General features: G+C 37.1%; 1 protein-coding gene across 10 annotated transcripts in view; it reads right to left on the bottom strand.

Annotated features, from left to right (window-relative positions):
- The window catches only part of JAKMIP1 (janus kinase and microtubule interacting protein 1), a 154778-nt gene that overhangs the window by 101056 nt on the left and 35296 nt on the right, over positions 1-18426 (bottom strand). For 8 of the 10 annotated variants that reach the window (XM_048046323.2, XM_048046340.2, XM_048046290.2 and 5 more), the window contains exon 2: positions 1453-1646. The gene's annotated coding sequence lies outside the window, so the exon portion shown is untranslated. Of the gene's footprint in view, positions 1-1452; positions 1647-2520; positions 2539-2610; positions 2783-18426 lie in introns of those variants that run through there. The other 2 variants (XM_048046315.2, XM_066995635.1) reach the window with 2 other exon arrangements.

Raw genomic sequence — 18426 nt, 5'->3', positions numbered from 1 at the left:
ACTACACTATTCTCTCTCAAGCGTTAAAATAGAAAATACTAATGAACTATTAGCTGTACTTGAGTGTCACAGAAGACAATCAAATACTACCCAGAGAGGTCCTAAGACATTTCTGTTATGTTTGTTTTATTTTGTTTCATTTCGTTTTTCTTTTGTTTGTTTGTTTAAAAAGAAAACAAAAACTTTACCCTTTCCATCTTCAGGATGTTTTCAGTAATGATTATGCACTGTACAGCTGTCATTTCTCATAGCACTCTCCTTGCTTAGGCTCATAATTTATCCTTCCATCAGAAGTGGAAGATAAGTGTTTTCACTACCCACTATATTTAATAAAATTGCAGGGTTTGTGAGCAAAAAAGAGGCAACAATTTCAATATGCAAACTGCAAAATATACACTAGGAAAGGATATTTTCTAGGTTTCTGCTACTTTATTTATTTTTTGGCAATATAGTTTTTTGATAAACCTTGATGGTACTCAGTGTCTTTCTAGAAGTATTTCATTTCTAGGATCCAATGGCATTTTGCTGCATTTTGCAGAAGTTACAGAGTAGGGGTTGTCCAGTCCTCTTACTATTTCTAAATCTAGTTACTGCATTATCACTGCAGTTCCGCTGTAGGAATACTACAACATGTAAAACCCAGGAGTTAGGCATTGTGTTAAACTCTTACCCTTGCCATAGTTCTCCAATAGGAGGAAACTGGTATTTTCCCCCATATAAGTAGATGGTCTCTCAAGGCAACCAAACCATTGACTTTTCACACACAGCATATAAAGCTGCTTTCTGAATGCCCAGACTTGTTCACACAATAAACACACAAAAGTCAACAGAAGGTTTGGAAAGTCTGTCAAAGAAGCTTAGCATCAACAGGGTCCAAGCTAGTCAGAAGCATTTGGACAACGCCTCTCCGACCTACGGTTTGATTTTAGTGTGGTCCTGTCTGTAGCCAGGAATTGGACTCAATGATCCTTGTGGGTCCCTTCCAATTCAGGATATTCTGTAGTTCTATGATTCTAGTGAAAGACTTGCTTCTTTATTAATGGTGACAGGTATACAGGACACAGAAACTGTGGTGAGGTTAGAAAGCATATGACAAATGTATGGCACTGGGCAACATTTCTGTACTGAGGACTTAAGATTTTATGAGGGGAAAAAACCACACAATGAAAAATATAACGAGTATGAAAATGTTGATATCAAGAAATGTATTCACTGAACACAGGAAGGCTCCATGTAAAGGGAACCACATTAAAACAGATAAAAACTTAGTACTGATTTGGTTTATTTTACTGACTGCACATCTGGTAGGGTTGAAAGTATATCTCAGCACAAAGAAAAAAAATAACCCTTGAAGTTTCGAGTGATATTTTCTGTAATAAATTGATAAACATGTAACTATTTTTTAGCTTTAATCTTCTTCTGAGCAATCAACATGGTGGCAATGCACAGTACCTTTCTCTTGTCCTCAGGTCCCGAGGCAGTTGTGTCTGATTTTACATTAAAGAAGTTAACAGTGAGCAGCACCAGTAGCGAAGTCAGGAAGTATGTTTGCACTGGGATTTTCCACACCACAAGTCCTACTCCTATTGGCACATCCTCTTTTTCATCAGCAAGGAGGGATTTCTGAGCAATATTAGTGACATCATCTGTCAAACAAAAGAAAAAAAGAGATTTAATTCAAATCAGATTTGATGAACAACTTTGATGGTAGTAATGCAATGAAAACATAATTACACAGGGTAACAAAATGCAACAGAAAAAAAAGCATGCAAAACTACAACCGTGGCATCTTCTTTCTATTAACCACACATCCACACATATGCAGAGTCTAATTCATGGTTGTTTTGGCTAGATGATCCTCAACGAAAGCAGGATGAAAGCTGTTAAGTTACTTTACCATTAGAACAGGGCAGCACAGACTGGTCACTGAGCATAGCTAACGCAAAGGTTGTATTCCTTTTCAAAACAAATTACTTGTTTGGGGATTAGAGGCTTAAGTTGTGGTGACTACCTAAAAATTGTCACGTGCCCACTTACCCTTGTCTTTGATCTTCATAAATACCCAAAATATACCAACAAAAGGAAGTTATCACATGTCCTATTGAACAAAGGACTAGACTGAATTTCAGAAACTTAAATTCTATTCTTTCTGTGTCTGTCCTGCATAGTGAAGGTAAAGATGTTAATTTCCTCTCTTAAAAAATACTGAAAATAGATGCACAAAGCCCTGATATTGTTTCACGTCACATTTATTGAAAATACTTCAACATATTTTGATCATAAGGGGAAGCAATAGAAGCATGACAGCAACTTTACTTAAAACTGTGGAGTACAGAAAAGAGAGTGAAGTCTCCTAAGCAACAAGTCTTGCAGTACACCCTTTGTGTTAGTCAATCACAGACTTACACTTCAAAAGGGATTCAGACAAGGAAAACAAATTTCAATAATGTAATAACGTCTAATGCAAGCCACACTAGGGGCTCCAAAGCAAAGGGTGGGCAGACGTGCCACAGAACCTACCAAAGTCCAGGGTCCTTCAGGCAGAGAGCTGCAAGCCAGACAAGATGCCGTGTCAGAACAGCACTGAAACATGACGGACATATCTATTACCTTGCACTTGGTTCAAGCCTTCACCAAAAGCTGTACCTCACACAGAATACACCAGGCTTGTGTCCAATGGTACCAGCCCCCAGAATGTTAACTCCTAACTGATTTCTTTTCCTTGGAAGTATTCCATTCAGTTCAAGTGGTTTGTTAAAGATTTTGTCAGTTCTCAAATGTTAGTGGGATAAAAACTAAATCCTCAGGGAATAACTTAGCAGCTTGTTTGCTCAATAAGGAAAGCCATCTAGGCAGGATTTAATGGAAAAAAGGGGAAAAAATATCCGCATGCTTATTCCTTAGGGCCAAATTCTCTGCTGTGAGAGAATACATTTTAAGGGGATGAAAGTAGAACTAGGACCATATCATGGCAAGAGATCAAAGTGCTGAAACAGCTTAGTCAGCATCTTTAAGTAGCACAGGAGGCTGGAAAAGAGGAATTCAATTTGTTTCTGTAGTACCAAACCTCCTCAAGGGACAGGGAGACCAAGAACCTGGATTTTTATGACGTCAGACTTTACCTCATCTTCATTATCCTTTTGGAGCTGCCCTGTTTCTAAATATTCCAGTCATTATTCCACATAAAAGAACATCTTGTTTCTTTCTTCTTGCTTACAGAAGCTAATTTGAACATATTTGAATAAAAGGGAAAGAAGAGTTTTTGCAATGCTAAGAGGTAAATGCAGAAATGTCTAAGAGAACAAGAATTTACTTGTCAAAAATACCAAAACACAGCAATCAGGCCAGCAAGAAAGCAGAGTAAGAAGACAGTTCTTGCTAAGTGGTCACAGAATAAATCTTTTCAAATTCAAAAGTTACCCTGATGAGTTTCCTACATTTAAAAATGTATTCAAGCTTCAACAGATCTATTCATTCCATAATACTAACATTTTAAAGAAGTTCTTGCATTCTAGAAAACTTGTTTAAACAGCAGATGTATTTGAATTCTCCAGTAAATTTGGGAATAAAAAGTATCTTAATCATATTCTTGACCAGGAGGCCTTCCTATATAATGGGGACATTGTTTACAAAGTTTTGAGAAGGATGAACATAAATCAAGGACATGCAATTTCAAGCTGATGAAATAACAGCATATATAATAAAAACAGTATAGCAATAGAAAAATATACCCTTTTTAAAATGGAAGTTTCACTGGTATAGTATATCGGTGAGATTAAAACAGAAGAATTGGGAGTAAGTTTCACAAAAACTATTGCAGGCTTGAAACATATTTAATTATGTCTTTATGTCATTAGATATTATCAGAATGCTTCTTGTAATAAATTATTAGTAACCACTGGAAACCTACAACCCAATAATCCTTTAGTAGTTTTCCCACAGTTTCTTAAAAGATATGGTAATATAGAAATAATTTAAAGTAATTGGATGCTTAATTTCCCATTTCCAGTAACTGCTATGCTGAATCAACTTCTGAATGTGGGAGGAAGGATAAAGAGGAGAGGGAAGTGGTTGGTTTGGATATGTATTTCTTAATCTACTAACAAACAGAGCATTAACCGTACTCATTCAAATTCATTCAGAACTCAAAAGATATCATATATGCCAAAAACTCCTCAAAGAACCAAAGCTATTATAGAAATAATATGACAGTTAAGCTGATGTTTGATAAACGAGTAATTTCTCTCAGTGTAATGAAGTCACCAACATATTCATATCCTGTAGTTAGGGCAGAACATGCTAAATAAGGAAAGTCGATTAAATTATGTGCTTTGTTATATAATGGCTCTCTAGACAAAAGTTCAGTGTTACAATAATGAAGGTTTTATTTCTGTTTACATGGCAATGACTTGCAATTCCGTCAACACTTCCCAAATACTTAGAAAAGGGATATATCCAAGATACTTTTTTCTGAAATGATAAACTGAAATACAAAGAATCTTCAGTGAAAATTCTGTTTCTGACACTTTGTCATTATGTCTGATAGCATCATCTCTTGAGATCAACATAAATTTAAAGGTAAGAGCATAACAGATTGATGCCCTTTGCTTTAAATTCTCTAAACAGGCAAAGCACTCAGCGTTTATAGATTTTAGCCAGAGCTGTTTGTACAGGGCATCCTAATCCATTTTAACTCTTAAGGGAGTGCATTACCTGAGGAACATTAAAACCATAAGGTTAACAGATATTTTAGAGATTTCTTCTTGGAAAGTATAACACTTGAGGAAAGTTCCTCTGACAATTGGGGGGATGTTGCATATGGTCCACACATGTAGGGTCTGTGGACTACAAAAGGAAAAAAAAAAACAAACCTCAGAAGACCTTTTGCAGTACAAGAGAGATAGTAGCCCTCCCTCCTCTGTCCTCCAAACCTCAAACAATCATAAGGCACGGGCCAACTCATCTTCATAGCAGAAAAACAAGATAAACAACAGCCACATCCTTACCCTGTGGTAAGAGAAGAGTATTTTCCCTGAATATTTCAGATGCCCTCCTTATATTCTTGTACAGCTGATCCACATTTTGAAGGTTTTTTGGAAACAAGACTTTCTGGTTTTAGGATGACTAAGTGTAAAGCATGGTAGACAGTGACAAGAATGACCCAAATAAAAGGCAATTCCTTTGCAATGTGGGAATACAGTACTGAGCACATCTGCGAGTTCTTTGCAGTAGTTGCTAGAAATTTTGCTTGGCAAATGCTTTGTAATAGGAATTTAATTAGAATAACTTTTTAAAAGAAAAAAAAAGGTAATCAAAAATTAGATGAGGTTAGGGTGGGGGTTCTTTCTTATTACCAAATGTCCACATATTAAAAAATAATAATACAGAAATCACATTTCTTTCCAAAAACCCATGACATTTTACTATAGCACCTTGTTTTATAACCTAAAGCTTTAAATTCATAATATTAATTTGATTTATTTGATTTATAATCTTCTTGCAGGACATATACATGTCTGGCACCCAAGTTATATGCAAGAAGGCTGCATCTTCCCAGTGGTACCTCCAATCTTTGATTTCTAAGAATGTGATATTTACTTTGGTACCAGATTTTCTGTAATTACCAAGGGAGCAAAGAATTTACATGCACATAAATCAGTGGCACAGACACAGCCCTTTGTGAATGGGACTCGACATGTCAACAGCCCGAACACGCCAGCAACAATTGTACACAATGTATATTGCTTGCTCTCTGTTTTACCCATTTAGTCTCCACCTAATGCACCACATTTTAATCAGGAAATGTGAAGTCTTACAATGTGGCTGCACCAAAAGCAGACAGAAAAAGACCTGTATTTGACATAATCATCAGCACAACATTTTTAGAGCATTCTACGTATCCTCAATCAACATACACACAGCCAAATGTACAACGACCATCATTTTTATAGGGAACACACTTAGATCTTAATAGGTGCTGACAGAATGACTGAGGACTTTTTCCTACTTTACTTATTTTTATATCGTTTTGACAACAACATAAATCAAAGACATTATAAGCAGTAAATTCTTGCCTACTTCTTCAATAAGTCTATCAAGGACACTGACAGAAACTTTCCTGATCTGTTTTAGTCTGTTGTTTTTATTGCTAAATATGTCTTCATTGGACAGAATTTTTATTTGGATAGTAGGAATGACCTGCTCTAGGTGGCCCTGCTTGAGCAGGCTGGGGGTTTAGACTAGATGACCAGAGGTCCCTTCCAAACTCAACCATTCTGTGGTTCTGTGACCTGAGCTGTCACAAAGCAACGAGAGGTAGAAGCAGTAACTCACTTTCCTGCCTCCTTCGTACTAGAGCTTTTTGTTTTGGCAACTCCTTAACAAGTCACTCCCAGGGTCCATTTAGGCTTCTGACAGCAATGGTGCACTACCAAAAAATAGGTCAACAACAGTCGATTTTGCTGTACTGCAGATTAGTGTGACAGTTCCCATAGGCCTTAATGATGGCTTGTAAACAGCATGTCATGTAATACTGCTTTCATAGGAATTGATATCATTCCTGCCACCTTGTTGTTTTAATTGGATTTTCAATGCAAATCTTTTTTTTTTTTCCTGAAGTGGGAAGCAATAGGCGTTCATCAGCAAGTGTTGCAGAAGAACATGAGTGTGACTTGCTTGTACAGTTGATTTAACACCATAAAACACACTTGGAAAAGAAGTTAATTACAGCATTTACTAGATTTTGCATGAAAATTAGCATAGGTTGCAAAATGCAGGACACAGTTGCTTTTGTGTGCAGTAGGCAAATCTGTGTTACATAGTGCATATGTGTAATAAATGTATTTTTGTAAATATTCTTGGTAATTAAAATGACTGTGATGCAGAACCATTTGTGTGTGGAAGAGTTATCCAAGCGAAACTCTCTCCTTAAATACTAACAATAATTAAAACATTATTTGAAAATGACATTCTTTATTCGTTAAATATCAAACACATTAATGTCTGTTAAAAAATAATGAAAAACAACAACAACAACAACAGTTTCAATGAGCTTTTGTTGAGCATAGCCAATGGCCAGAGACTACACAGTCCTATTCACACTAAGAATCAGTCTTTTTATACATAAAGAAAAATAATATAACATTCAACATAAAAGTCTTTTTTCCCCAACTCAGATTTCCTTCCTGGAGGCTGTGATTGGTGACACCTCTCAGCCTGTTTACACAAGTTTCTGGGCTCTTTTTGTTCCCAAGTGTTCCAAAAGAGTCAACTTAATTACTGGATGCCTCACCCCCTGAAATCCCTTCTTTCTCCTGAAATTAGTTTTCAGATAGTTCCACAGTGCTAAAAGGTCTGAGGCTTCTTAGACCTTACAAGGAGAAGATTATTCTGAAAGTTATTGAAAAACGTTTGAAAGACAGCAGTCATTGGTCACAGCCAACATGAGTTCACAAGGTGAAAGTCCTAACTAATTTAACTAACTTAATTTCATTTTATGACAAGGTTACCCATCTATCTGACCAATGGAAGCCAGTCGATGTAATATGCTTGGATTTCAGCAGAGCCTTCAATATTGTTTCTTACTTCTGGACAAAATGTCCAGCATACAGCTAGACAAATACATAATATGATAGGTGAACAATTGGCTAATAGGTTGGGCTCAAAGGGTTATAGCAAATAGGGTTTCACCAGGCTGGCAGCCAGTCACCAGTGTGGCTCCCCAGGGCTCTATTTTAGAGCCAGTTTTCTTCAATGTTTTTTTTAAGTGATATCAAATGCACACTAAGCTTGCAGATGATACTAAATCAGGAGGAGGATCTGTCAACTAATTTGAGGGTAGAAAGGCCTTGCAGAGAGATCTTGACAAATCAGAGAGCTGGGCAATCACCAACCACATGAAGTTGAACAAGAGCAAGTGCCAGATTCTACACCTGTGAAGTGGCAACCTGGCTGTATGTACAGACTGGGGGATGAGAGGATGGAAAGCAGCCCTGCAGAAAGGGATATGGGGGTTTTGGTCAATGGCACGTTTAATGTGAGCGAGCAGTGTGCCCTAGCACCCAGGAAGGCCAACCATATCTTGGGGTGCATCAGGCACAGCTCTGCCAGCTGATCGAGGGTATTGTCCCGTTCTGCTCCGCGCTGGTGCGGCCTCACTTCGAGTACTGTGAGCAGTTTGGGGCATCACAGCATAAGAAGGACATAAAACTATTAGAGTGTCCAAAGGAAGGCTACAAAGATAGGGAAGGAGCTAGAGAGGAAGACGTATGAGGAGTGGCTGAAGTCACTTGGTTTGTTCAGCCCAGAGCAGAGCAGGCTGAGGGGAGGCCTCATGGCAGCCTGCAGCTCCCTCACGAGGGGAGCGGAGGGGCAGGCGCTGAGCTCTGCTCTCTGGGGACAGCGACAGGACCCGAGGGAACGGCATGGAGCTGGGACAGGGGAGGGTCAGGCTGGGTGTTAGGGAAAGGTTCTGCACCCAGAGGGTGGCTGGACACTGGGATTGGCTCCCCAGGGCAGTGGTCATGGCACCGAGCCTGCCGGAGCTCAAGAAGCGTTTGGACAGCGTTCTCAGACACAGGGTCTGATTTTGAGGTAGTCCTATGTGTAGCCAGGAGTCAGACTTGATGAACCTCGTGGGTCCCTTTTTACTCGGGATATTCTGTGATCCATGGAAAGTTTCTAAGTATTTCTCTCTAACGGAAGCTTGCTTCCAGATCAGTTTCAAGCTGCTGAATACCATTTTTTTGTGCCCTGGACTGACCCAGCACTTGAAGCTATTTTGTCTTTCTATTATATGACTTACTCAAAGACAGTCTGGAGCAATAAAGGTTTTCAAGACTATTTTTATTTTCTACTCCGACACAGAGTTTAGTAGTACCTTCGCAAAGTGACTGAGATTGCTGAGGCAAGATTGCCAATTAGACTGGCCCTCAGAGGGGCCTTATTCATGTACTAACTTTCTCCTCACTATTTCAGCTATTACAGACTTGTTTTTAAGTCTGAAGAGGTGTTTTTCATACCTAAGTCACTCATAAGGCAATTATGTCCGAAATCCTTCTGTGATGGAAAAGTACAGGTTGTCACTTTTAAAAACAACTATCTTTCCACTGGTGATCCTCAGGCCCTAGTATATACTAAACTTAAACCTAATGCAAAATTTATTAGGCTATTCTGGCCTTTACATTTTCCACAGATATGGCTTGTTTATTTGCTGTTTTGCCTCAGGAGTTGATTCAAGAAGGGTGGGCATGGTGCTTAGGGAAATGGTTTATAGTGGGTGATATTGGTGGTAGGGGGATGGTTGGACTGGATGATCTTGGAGATCTTTTCCAACCGTAATGATTCTGTGATTGGGTTTACGTGGCAAGGTTGTGGTAGGGGGTGAGGGAATGCAGATGTGGCCTCTGTGAGAAGAGACGAAGGGCTCCCTCTTCTCACAGCAAGCCCCCATCAGCTGCCTTGGCCTCCTCCTACTACTGTAGTACATAAATATGGAAGACATTCATTCAGCATTTATAAGGGTATCAGCGCATACATGTTGGTGGCCCTTTACAAAAAGGACTGGATTTCTAAGCCTAAGCAACCTGCAAGCTGTTTCTCATATCTCAACCCTGAAAGCCCCTATGCAAAGGCTAGAATTTACTCATTTAACTTCTTAATTTAAGTCAAAGTCAATTAAGCAAGAAACTTTCAGATCAGTAAGCTATTAGCATGAGTTTGGAAAAAGTCAAAAGTGACTTTCTACAAATAATAGCATTCCCGTTTAATTCCCTTGTGCACCAATAAGAAAACTGCACTGTGCCACAACAGTTATACTTCATGGTATGCATTTTATTTTTCAGAGGTTTTAACAAACTACTCAAAAAACCTTTCTTGCAGCTCTATGACAGTTCTTTCCTTTAAAATCCAGATACTAACAGCTACCATCAGTCTTAAAATACACTATTCAGTAAGATTCAATAAGAGAAAAATTGAAATTAATACAATTAAAATTCCAACCAAAATGAAAGCCAAAAGCTATACTGTCCTTGTCAGGCTAGAAGCTGGTATCATGTGAAGAACTGGAAAAATAAACATTTCTGCTTCATTATGTTACAAGTACCTTGTAGGATATGATCACATAGTAGGCCACTTAAACTTTTCCACTAATATCAGACTAAAATTCCTGCTCTTGTATTTTGATATTTTTTTGCACAGCTAGTTCAAAAAATGAAGAACAGTAGCTATCTGAAAATGGTCAAAAATTCAGAAAGTTAGAATATACTCTGCCTCAACAGGCTAAAATTATCTGTCAAAAGGAAGCATTCAAGATGTCAAAGACTCTTTACAGAGGCAGTCCACTATAGTGTTATAATCTCCCTCTAATTTCATATATTGTGTATACCTAAATACAGACATGTATGCAAACAAAAAAAAAAGCATGCCTAGTTAAATCAGGAATAACATTAAGTTGGAAGAAATTTGTTGATATACCTACCATGAATTTCAGCACTAGCTTTACTTATTTTTCCTGTTTAAAACATATCCCTCTTACTAACTTTGAATCAGTGTTGCAGGATCAACTAGCATATACTCTAAAATCAACGCAGCCAAAGATAAGGTCATTCAACCCTCATTTCCAGTTTTCTCCTTTGTATCCCTTGACACACATATTCACTCTCTTCCTTTTCATTGCTAATACACAGTGCCTAACATAATACTGGTAAGACATGTAACACCACAGATCAGTCTCATCAAATCTGCAGTTTCAGCCATCCAGGAATACCTACACAGGTGATGACCAGTACTTCTTTGCAGATACAGTATGCCAAGGGAAGAGGTATCCTCAAGGTCACACAGTGAGTCAGCAATGAATTGCAAAAAGGACTTGGGGCAGCCGCGTTGCACGTGCTTCAAATGCAGTTCAGCACTTAGCCCTTGGAATAAAACCTACGCTTTCCATACCTAAATGCATCAATGAGCTGTGTGTTATGACACAGATTGAGCATCCTCTTTGATGTTCAGTTTAGAGTACATTACTACTAAATGCTTCAATTCCAACAGCAAAGTTGCAGATCTCTACATTTCTCAGAGTTACACAGAAACCATTAAGTACACAGATTCTGCATGCGTAACGACTTCATAATGATCATTAAAATGACAGACGTATATAGATGTGTAAATTCTGAGCTTCTCACTGCTCTCTTCTGGATTTCTACAATGACTTAACATTTAATAATATCAGAACCTGGTTAGCGTATTTTTCTACCTACTCATAAAATGTATTTAACATGCTGTCTCTGACTAGAAAAAGTGATGTACAATAAAAGCTGACAGAAGTTTCATTCTCCCAGAAACCTCATCGAGTCCAATTAAACACTGACAAGCGTAACAGTTTGAAACAGGCACTGTTTGATACAAAGACATTACTATCTTCCAATAAAGGACTGCACTCTAGTTTTACATGAACAAAGAGCTGCTTCCAGTTAGAATCATAATAATGGGGGATGGGAGAAGAAATAAATCCAAGTGATCTTTAGATACTTGCCTTTATGAACCAATTACCCTGTGGTCTGGTCACATCCTTCTTCAGCCTTTTCACCAACTGCGTGGTAAGGAAAAGTGCTGTAGAGATGCGGCAATGTGTAATCATACTAGGTATTAAATTCCAGTTCTCTGTTAATTCCTTTCCAGTTATGTACCAAACTGAATTCTTCAGATGCCACTATTAGGAGAATTTCACACCTGGCAGTAGCACACTTCACAATAGGACATACAAAAATTTTACAACTATTACTGAAAATGCATCTACTTGTCAAAAGATATGTAGGTGTCTAGAGATGCAAAGAGCTGGTCGTATTCCTTAAAACTGACAATCAATGTATGCTGATACTTACAATCCTTTTTCCTTTCTCTCCTCAGGCATTTTTATATTATATAAATAGACACATACACACACACGCAGATTAACATACATATTATATACCAAAACAGAATGCTGTCAAACACATTTCAGAAGTGGCCACAGATTTGGAAGGATAAGTCAGTTTCTGGGATGCTTAATGTCCTGCACTCTCATCCCCAGAAACAGCGACCCAACCAAGGCACTATGTTGGTGTTCACAAAGGCCAGGAGGAATTTTAACTGGGATGTGCAATACCACAGTAAAACAGTCATGTTCCGTACTGCTGGGAAGGAAAAGGTGACAACAGGAGGAGCCAGCCTGCAGGGCACAGTGCCTACAAAGTACTCTGTGTAGTGTGTTTTTCCTGGATTTGTTACACTCCCTTCGACATTTCAAAGATCTGTTTATAAAACTGCAAAATATCTGTCTTTTGAGGACATGAACATGGGGACCAAGCACAGACACAAGCTTAGTTCTAACATTCCCACAAAGAAGTTCCTCACAGCTCTCATCACCGTGACACATGCTGAGCTTAAAATTCTTGCAGGCCTGTCAGCAGTAACATAGCTTAGCTTATTTTACAGCTGCTGAGCTTGAAATTTTTGAACTGGCAAAGTAAGTGCAACTCAGTTCTGTTCTCTTGTTTCCACACCTGTGCAGAGTGAACCTTCCCCTCTTCTGCTGGCTCACGCACCCTTGTTTTTTAAAAGTATCCTGCTGCCCTAATAGATTTGCAAAACAAAATAAACTCAGTTCCAGGAGAAGTCTCAACTTCCTTTAATTTGTCTGCTCCATAATGAATTAATTTTGAAATGAATATTCTTCTAACATTATGTCAGAAAGTATCAACTCAAAACATTTGCAATACCAAATACATTGTACCAAGTATTTTTATTCATGATTCAGTTAAGCAGGTTTATCTCAAAATTATTCGTCATACTAACTATGACTTTGGTCTATCTTCCTGACATTGTCAAGAGTATTAATTTATTTTTCACTTTCTTTATAACACCACCTTTAATAAAGAATCATAAAATAATGACTTTAAAAAAAATAATGTGCATTGCCATATAAAACTTGAATGCTGCACAGAAAGGTTTCAAGAAATTCTTTGTTTGGTTTCAGTTTTTTTGGTTGGTTGGTTTTGGTTTTTACTTTTCCCACATTTAATAAATGGTTTTGTTCCACATTATGTTTACTGCATATTTATATAATCACCTCTCAGTAAATAAAATTTCAGGTGAAATAGACTGCTGCTCGAGTCAGTGAAGATGTATTAGAAAAAGAGACACTAACATATTCATGCTGGTGCATCAAAGGATCCATATTTATTAAGGACGATGGAACAAAAAGTCAAGGAAATTGCAACCATCAGCAGAAGTGCATGTGTTGCTGATAAAATATATTTCAGAAGCCATGTAAAAGGAATACAGTCCCCAGATATAGTTCAACTGGATTGTACACTCCTTTATACAGCTAACGTTTGTATACAGAGATAAATGTGTATATATATATAAAACATACACAAAGATTTTTTTTTTTGACCAGCATCCATTTTCAAATATCTCTCTAAACCAGGAGAAAATAGCACTTTTAATATCACTTCCTTCATAAGGGTTTAAAATGGATACACATACACTTTGAACTTTCTGGCATAGTTTGACTTTCGTTAAATGGTAGATACATTGGTACATGGCAGGCCTAATGCTGTGGACATGACCATTTATTTATGTGGTACTAAAGGCAGTTCAGTACCAACTACCACCCTCTATGCTTATCACCTGATACATCAGGCAGAGTGTTGGGTTCTTTCTGGTTCAGCACAGCCTTTTAATTAAGCTGTTCACGAGGTTGCATGTATCTATTGTAATTTAAAATCTAGCAGACTTCACAATTGTCCATTTGTACATCCATCATCTTGAGCAAACCTGCACTAAATTTCTTCTTGTCACCATACAGCCAACACATCCGCAAGCTTTGTAAAATCCTTGTGGTTTTTTTGTTTGTTTGTTAGTGAGTGAATATTGTAAAAAAACACAATTTATTGTTGAAAGCATAACAGCTATTATAAAGCAAACAAAATACAGTTAAACTGTATACTGGAACACTGCTAAGTATGAAGTGTTATTGTATTTCAAATTTGATGAGTTCAAAGTTAGTTAATTTCAGACCACCGAACACTTAATGCACAACAAAAGAGAAATTGTTTTAAAGTTTCTCAGAAGTAACTTAATTAAGGATTATAGGATATATCTATAAATACATACATATCTGTATCTATGACTTAGCCACCTAGGTAATATAATTTTTTAAATGCCAAGCCAATCAGCAGCATTTGAGGAAAAAAATAAATAAAAGTTACCTATAAGATAATTGATGTTTCTTGGTACTTCAACAGGAAGGCAACAGAAAGGAAGTCATAATCCCACAAGATCCTCTGGCTGCTGTACGACAATAGGATAAATATTCCCTTTCTTTTTCGTTTTACCGTTCCTAAAATATGACTTAGTACTCCCACAACCAAGTGATCAACATGTTTACAGAGGGAGGAGGAGATGATTTATGCACACGGAACTAGATTTTCCTATGTATACACTACTTGTTTACTCTAAACTCCATAAAACTTGGTAATTGTACGAGAAAGTTTTAATACAGTCTGCTCTAATTCTAAAGTCTGGAGGCATGGAGTAAAAAGTATTCCCCCATCAGTATGCTGCTCTTTGGACCTGAAGAGTTTCTCCAATCATTCCTGTTAAGGAGCAAAGTTATTCCAAAATTTATAAATACCATTATAACATCTCAATAAAAAAAAATGTTGAAATCAAGAAAATTGATGACTGAAGTTTCAAACAGACCTGAGATCCTGATTCAAGAGCAGCGCCAGAGTCTTTTAAGAGAGAGACTTGATGAATCAGTAATATGGATACATTTATCAGCTGGAAATCTGGCAAAGACTTGATACATAATATTCTGTTCTAATACAGAATTATTATTGCAATTATTATTATCTATTACAGAATTATGTAAAATACTTGATTTAAATTATATATATAAAAATCTAAAGTGAGGCCAGGGTTAAAACAGCAACATAAACAATGTAATTTTGACCAAAAAAAAAGGAAGATACATAACTTTATTCCAACTCGCATCTTGTTCAAACTACAAAGGTGGGGTAAGAAGCTAAAAAACACTTGTCCCTTGACCTGGCTCTTGCTAATTACCAGTTCTAGCGTTATTGGATTTTAGCCTAATTAAGAAATTTAATTAAAGTCCAACCTATACTACAAATGATAACTGTACTAGAGCATAGCATCTTGCCGGCTTTGCTGCATCATTAGTGCCTCTCAGTGAGTGTCAGCTGCAGGACAGGCGTGCTTTTGCACCTCAGCTCTGGAGCCAGGGAAAGCCATCCAGCAAAGTGAGCACTTCTTCAGCTACCCCAGAAATTACTACCTGTTACTCAGAACATCACACAGCCCAGTAGATTCAGGTAAATATAAACCAATAAAAAGGCTTTATAAAGGCACAAAACCATGTTTTTTATTATTTGTAACACCAGCTTCCACATTTCTTAGCTGAGTGCCAGTAGGACAAAGACCGGATTGGAATCCCCTTTAAAGTTAAAATAATGCAACTATATATAATGATATTTTATTGAAAAATATAGTGTATTGCACATACTAAAACATTTGCTATCTACATTTTTTTTTCCAATTTAGAAGAAGGATGAGCTTGAAATGTCAAAACCTGGAGTTATGACTAAAAAAAAAGTTTACTGTGTGAGCTCCAAGAAGGAATTCTTAAGTTACCATCCACAAGCAACAAAAAGATGTATATAATTATGTCTACATCAAAAGTTTCTTCTGAAACAAAGGAGATAATTTATCATTCACAGCATTTTAACCAAACTATCTAGAAGGTCCCAAGTAGCACACACCAAGAAATGTCTTCAGCAACTTAACCTCATACTGTGCATCTCTCCCAAAAAGCAGACAAATTAGTGCCCAAAACATACCACCTCTCCAGGATCTTGGAGACAGTAACAGAAGAAAATGAAATTGGGTTGTAATAAGCAAGTTGGAGACATTAATACTTTATCCAAAGTAATTAACATTATGTTTTGTTCAATTACAAGTTAACATTGCAAACAGCCAGAATATATCTGGTATGGTATATCGCCACATGAGGTGGTTCCTTCCTTCTTTTCAGTCTAGACTACTGCATCCTATTTTATGCAGAAATAGGCCATTAAAGGAGTCTAGAGGGAAGCAACGAGAAATAACCTAAAAAATGTGGCTGAAAAGAAAATAAGTGTGAAGCACCTTCCTATCTGTGAAAGGTTTTTGCCAAGAGAAAAGAGGAATAAACTCCTCACAAGATGAGGTGGGAGGCAGGTGAGAAAGGAGTAGGATTTAGGTTAGATAACGTGAAGGAGAGGTGGGATCCAGTAAGACTGGCTAAGTAGTGAGATAAGCTAGAAAGAAGAAGCCTGGAAAGACCTATCAAATCTTTTTGACAGGTCAACTCTACGAGGCAGGCAGTTAAGAACAAGCTGAATAAATATGTGCTTTATATACTAGTGCCTCTCTCAAAGAGGACAACACACCAAATAATGTCGAATTACATGTTCAAAGATTTCTGCTTAGCTATTTTCTAGTGAATTTCTTGTTACAGATTTGTAGGGGGGAGTGAATAGGTAACTTGCAGATTAGTGCATTTAATACAGCTCATGAACATTTAACATTTGGGCAAAGTAAAACACAGACAGGGTGCAATGGGAAGGAAATAAACATCCAGCTGAAATGATTGCTCCAAATCTATTCCACGGCAATATACAGTTCAACACAAAAAGCATCTGCCTTATCATCTAACATCTACAATGGTGGTGAACCTATTTGCACAAGTACCAGCAGTGACTTTTCTTAGCATGCTCAAAGACAACACAGACAACTCCCTTTTTAAGCATCAGTTCACTACACATTAAATAGTTGCCTGGTATTGTACTGACTCCGCTGCAGTTATTCGAGTTTGTCAGAGGCATAACTTCTGAGAAGAAAAAACAAGAGAAACACACACACTATGTGGTTAACTTAACTGGCATTGCTCCGAAAATGTTTTCTGTTGAAAACAAAACATAAATGCTGTAATTGTTCAACTAACTGCAAGCTTCTACAGTCCTCTTAAAGCAGGTTTGATCCAGCAAAACACAAAATATGAACATTCTTCATTACAGAAGAATTCAAAACACTCAAGAGTTCCTAAATCTTCAGCAGCTACAATTGACCTGATGTGTTGATATACAGCATGTTTGAAAGATCTGCCTTTATAAACCACAACTTTTATAAGAGAATAAAGGACTTGAAAAGAAATTGTTGATACTTTTCCATATCATGTGTTTTATAATAGAAATGCAAACAATTAAAAATGTCATTCTAAATCTAATTTTGTATCTTACCTGCTTTGTACATGATAGACTGACATAATAAGATTAATATCAGCTTAGCAACTTCTTGCTTCCTGTAGATCAGTATTACCTATTGGTATTAGAAGAAAATCCCAAACACCAAATAGTTATTTGCACTTTTTATAACACAGCTTGACTATTATTTATCAGTCAGGTCACCATGTTGATTTTTTTTTTTTTTAATATTATGTATTGCTGTGTTTTACTGGAATATGTTATGACCACACTATCTCTGCAGGAATAAAATGATTTTTGTTAAGGAAGGAATATCAGCCCTTACTGGTATGTTTGTGGATATTAAGATAACCTAGAAAGGGGTAAGTCAGACAAGTACTATGTTGACAGCACTTTTGTCCACGTTACTCTTTACAGAGTCCAAAAGTAAATAAATTATAATAATAAAAAACTCTCTGCTTCTTTCTTCTATGGGGAGAATGTTAGAAATCTGTATTACCATGACAGAGATGGCAGCAGTCAAAACCATTTCCCCAAACCAGAAAAGTTTAACAGAATAAATGCATAAAAAAATAAAATACAATCAGGCATCCACAAAATTTTCCTGATTGCCTACAAGTTAGTAACACATTGGTAGCATCTGTGGTACAAACAGTCAACAGCCTACCAATTCCCTTGTTTTATCTCTCTTGCAACTTTATCTCAAAACACAAGCAACAGCAGCCTCTCAAACTGCTAACTTTCGGAAATCCAAAATCAGACCCCTAAATAATTTTCAATATTGAATGAAATTCTAGTCATACCACTTGAAACATTACAGCATCACTAGAAATGTCTCAAAGTAGTCAGATCTATCATATGTATCCAAATTTTCAGTTTCAACAAATCATAGGCATACAAAGAATGGGGTTGTCAAAACAGAAAGAATGACAGCTTAAATGACACAGCTGGGGGAAATTAATCCAAAATATTTAGATTTATAATTGTTTTGAAACAAGCAGCTCACAGCATTGGGATTTTGTAACTATAATCTCACCTAAGGATGCTTTCTGACCTAAATCGGTAGACTACATTACAGTTTCCAACTGATGATACATAAATTAATTTGATGAGAGAAAGGTTC

This window comes from Anser cygnoides, chromosome 4 (assembly GCF_040182565.1).
Source record: "Anser cygnoides isolate HZ-2024a breed goose chromosome 4, Taihu_goose_T2T_genome, whole genome shotgun sequence".
Lineage (NCBI taxonomy): Eukaryota > Metazoa > Chordata > Aves > Anseriformes > Anatidae > Anser > Anser cygnoides.
The sequence above is the reverse complement of the archived record's forward strand: the minus strand, read 5'-3'. Positions and strand labels throughout refer to the sequence as shown.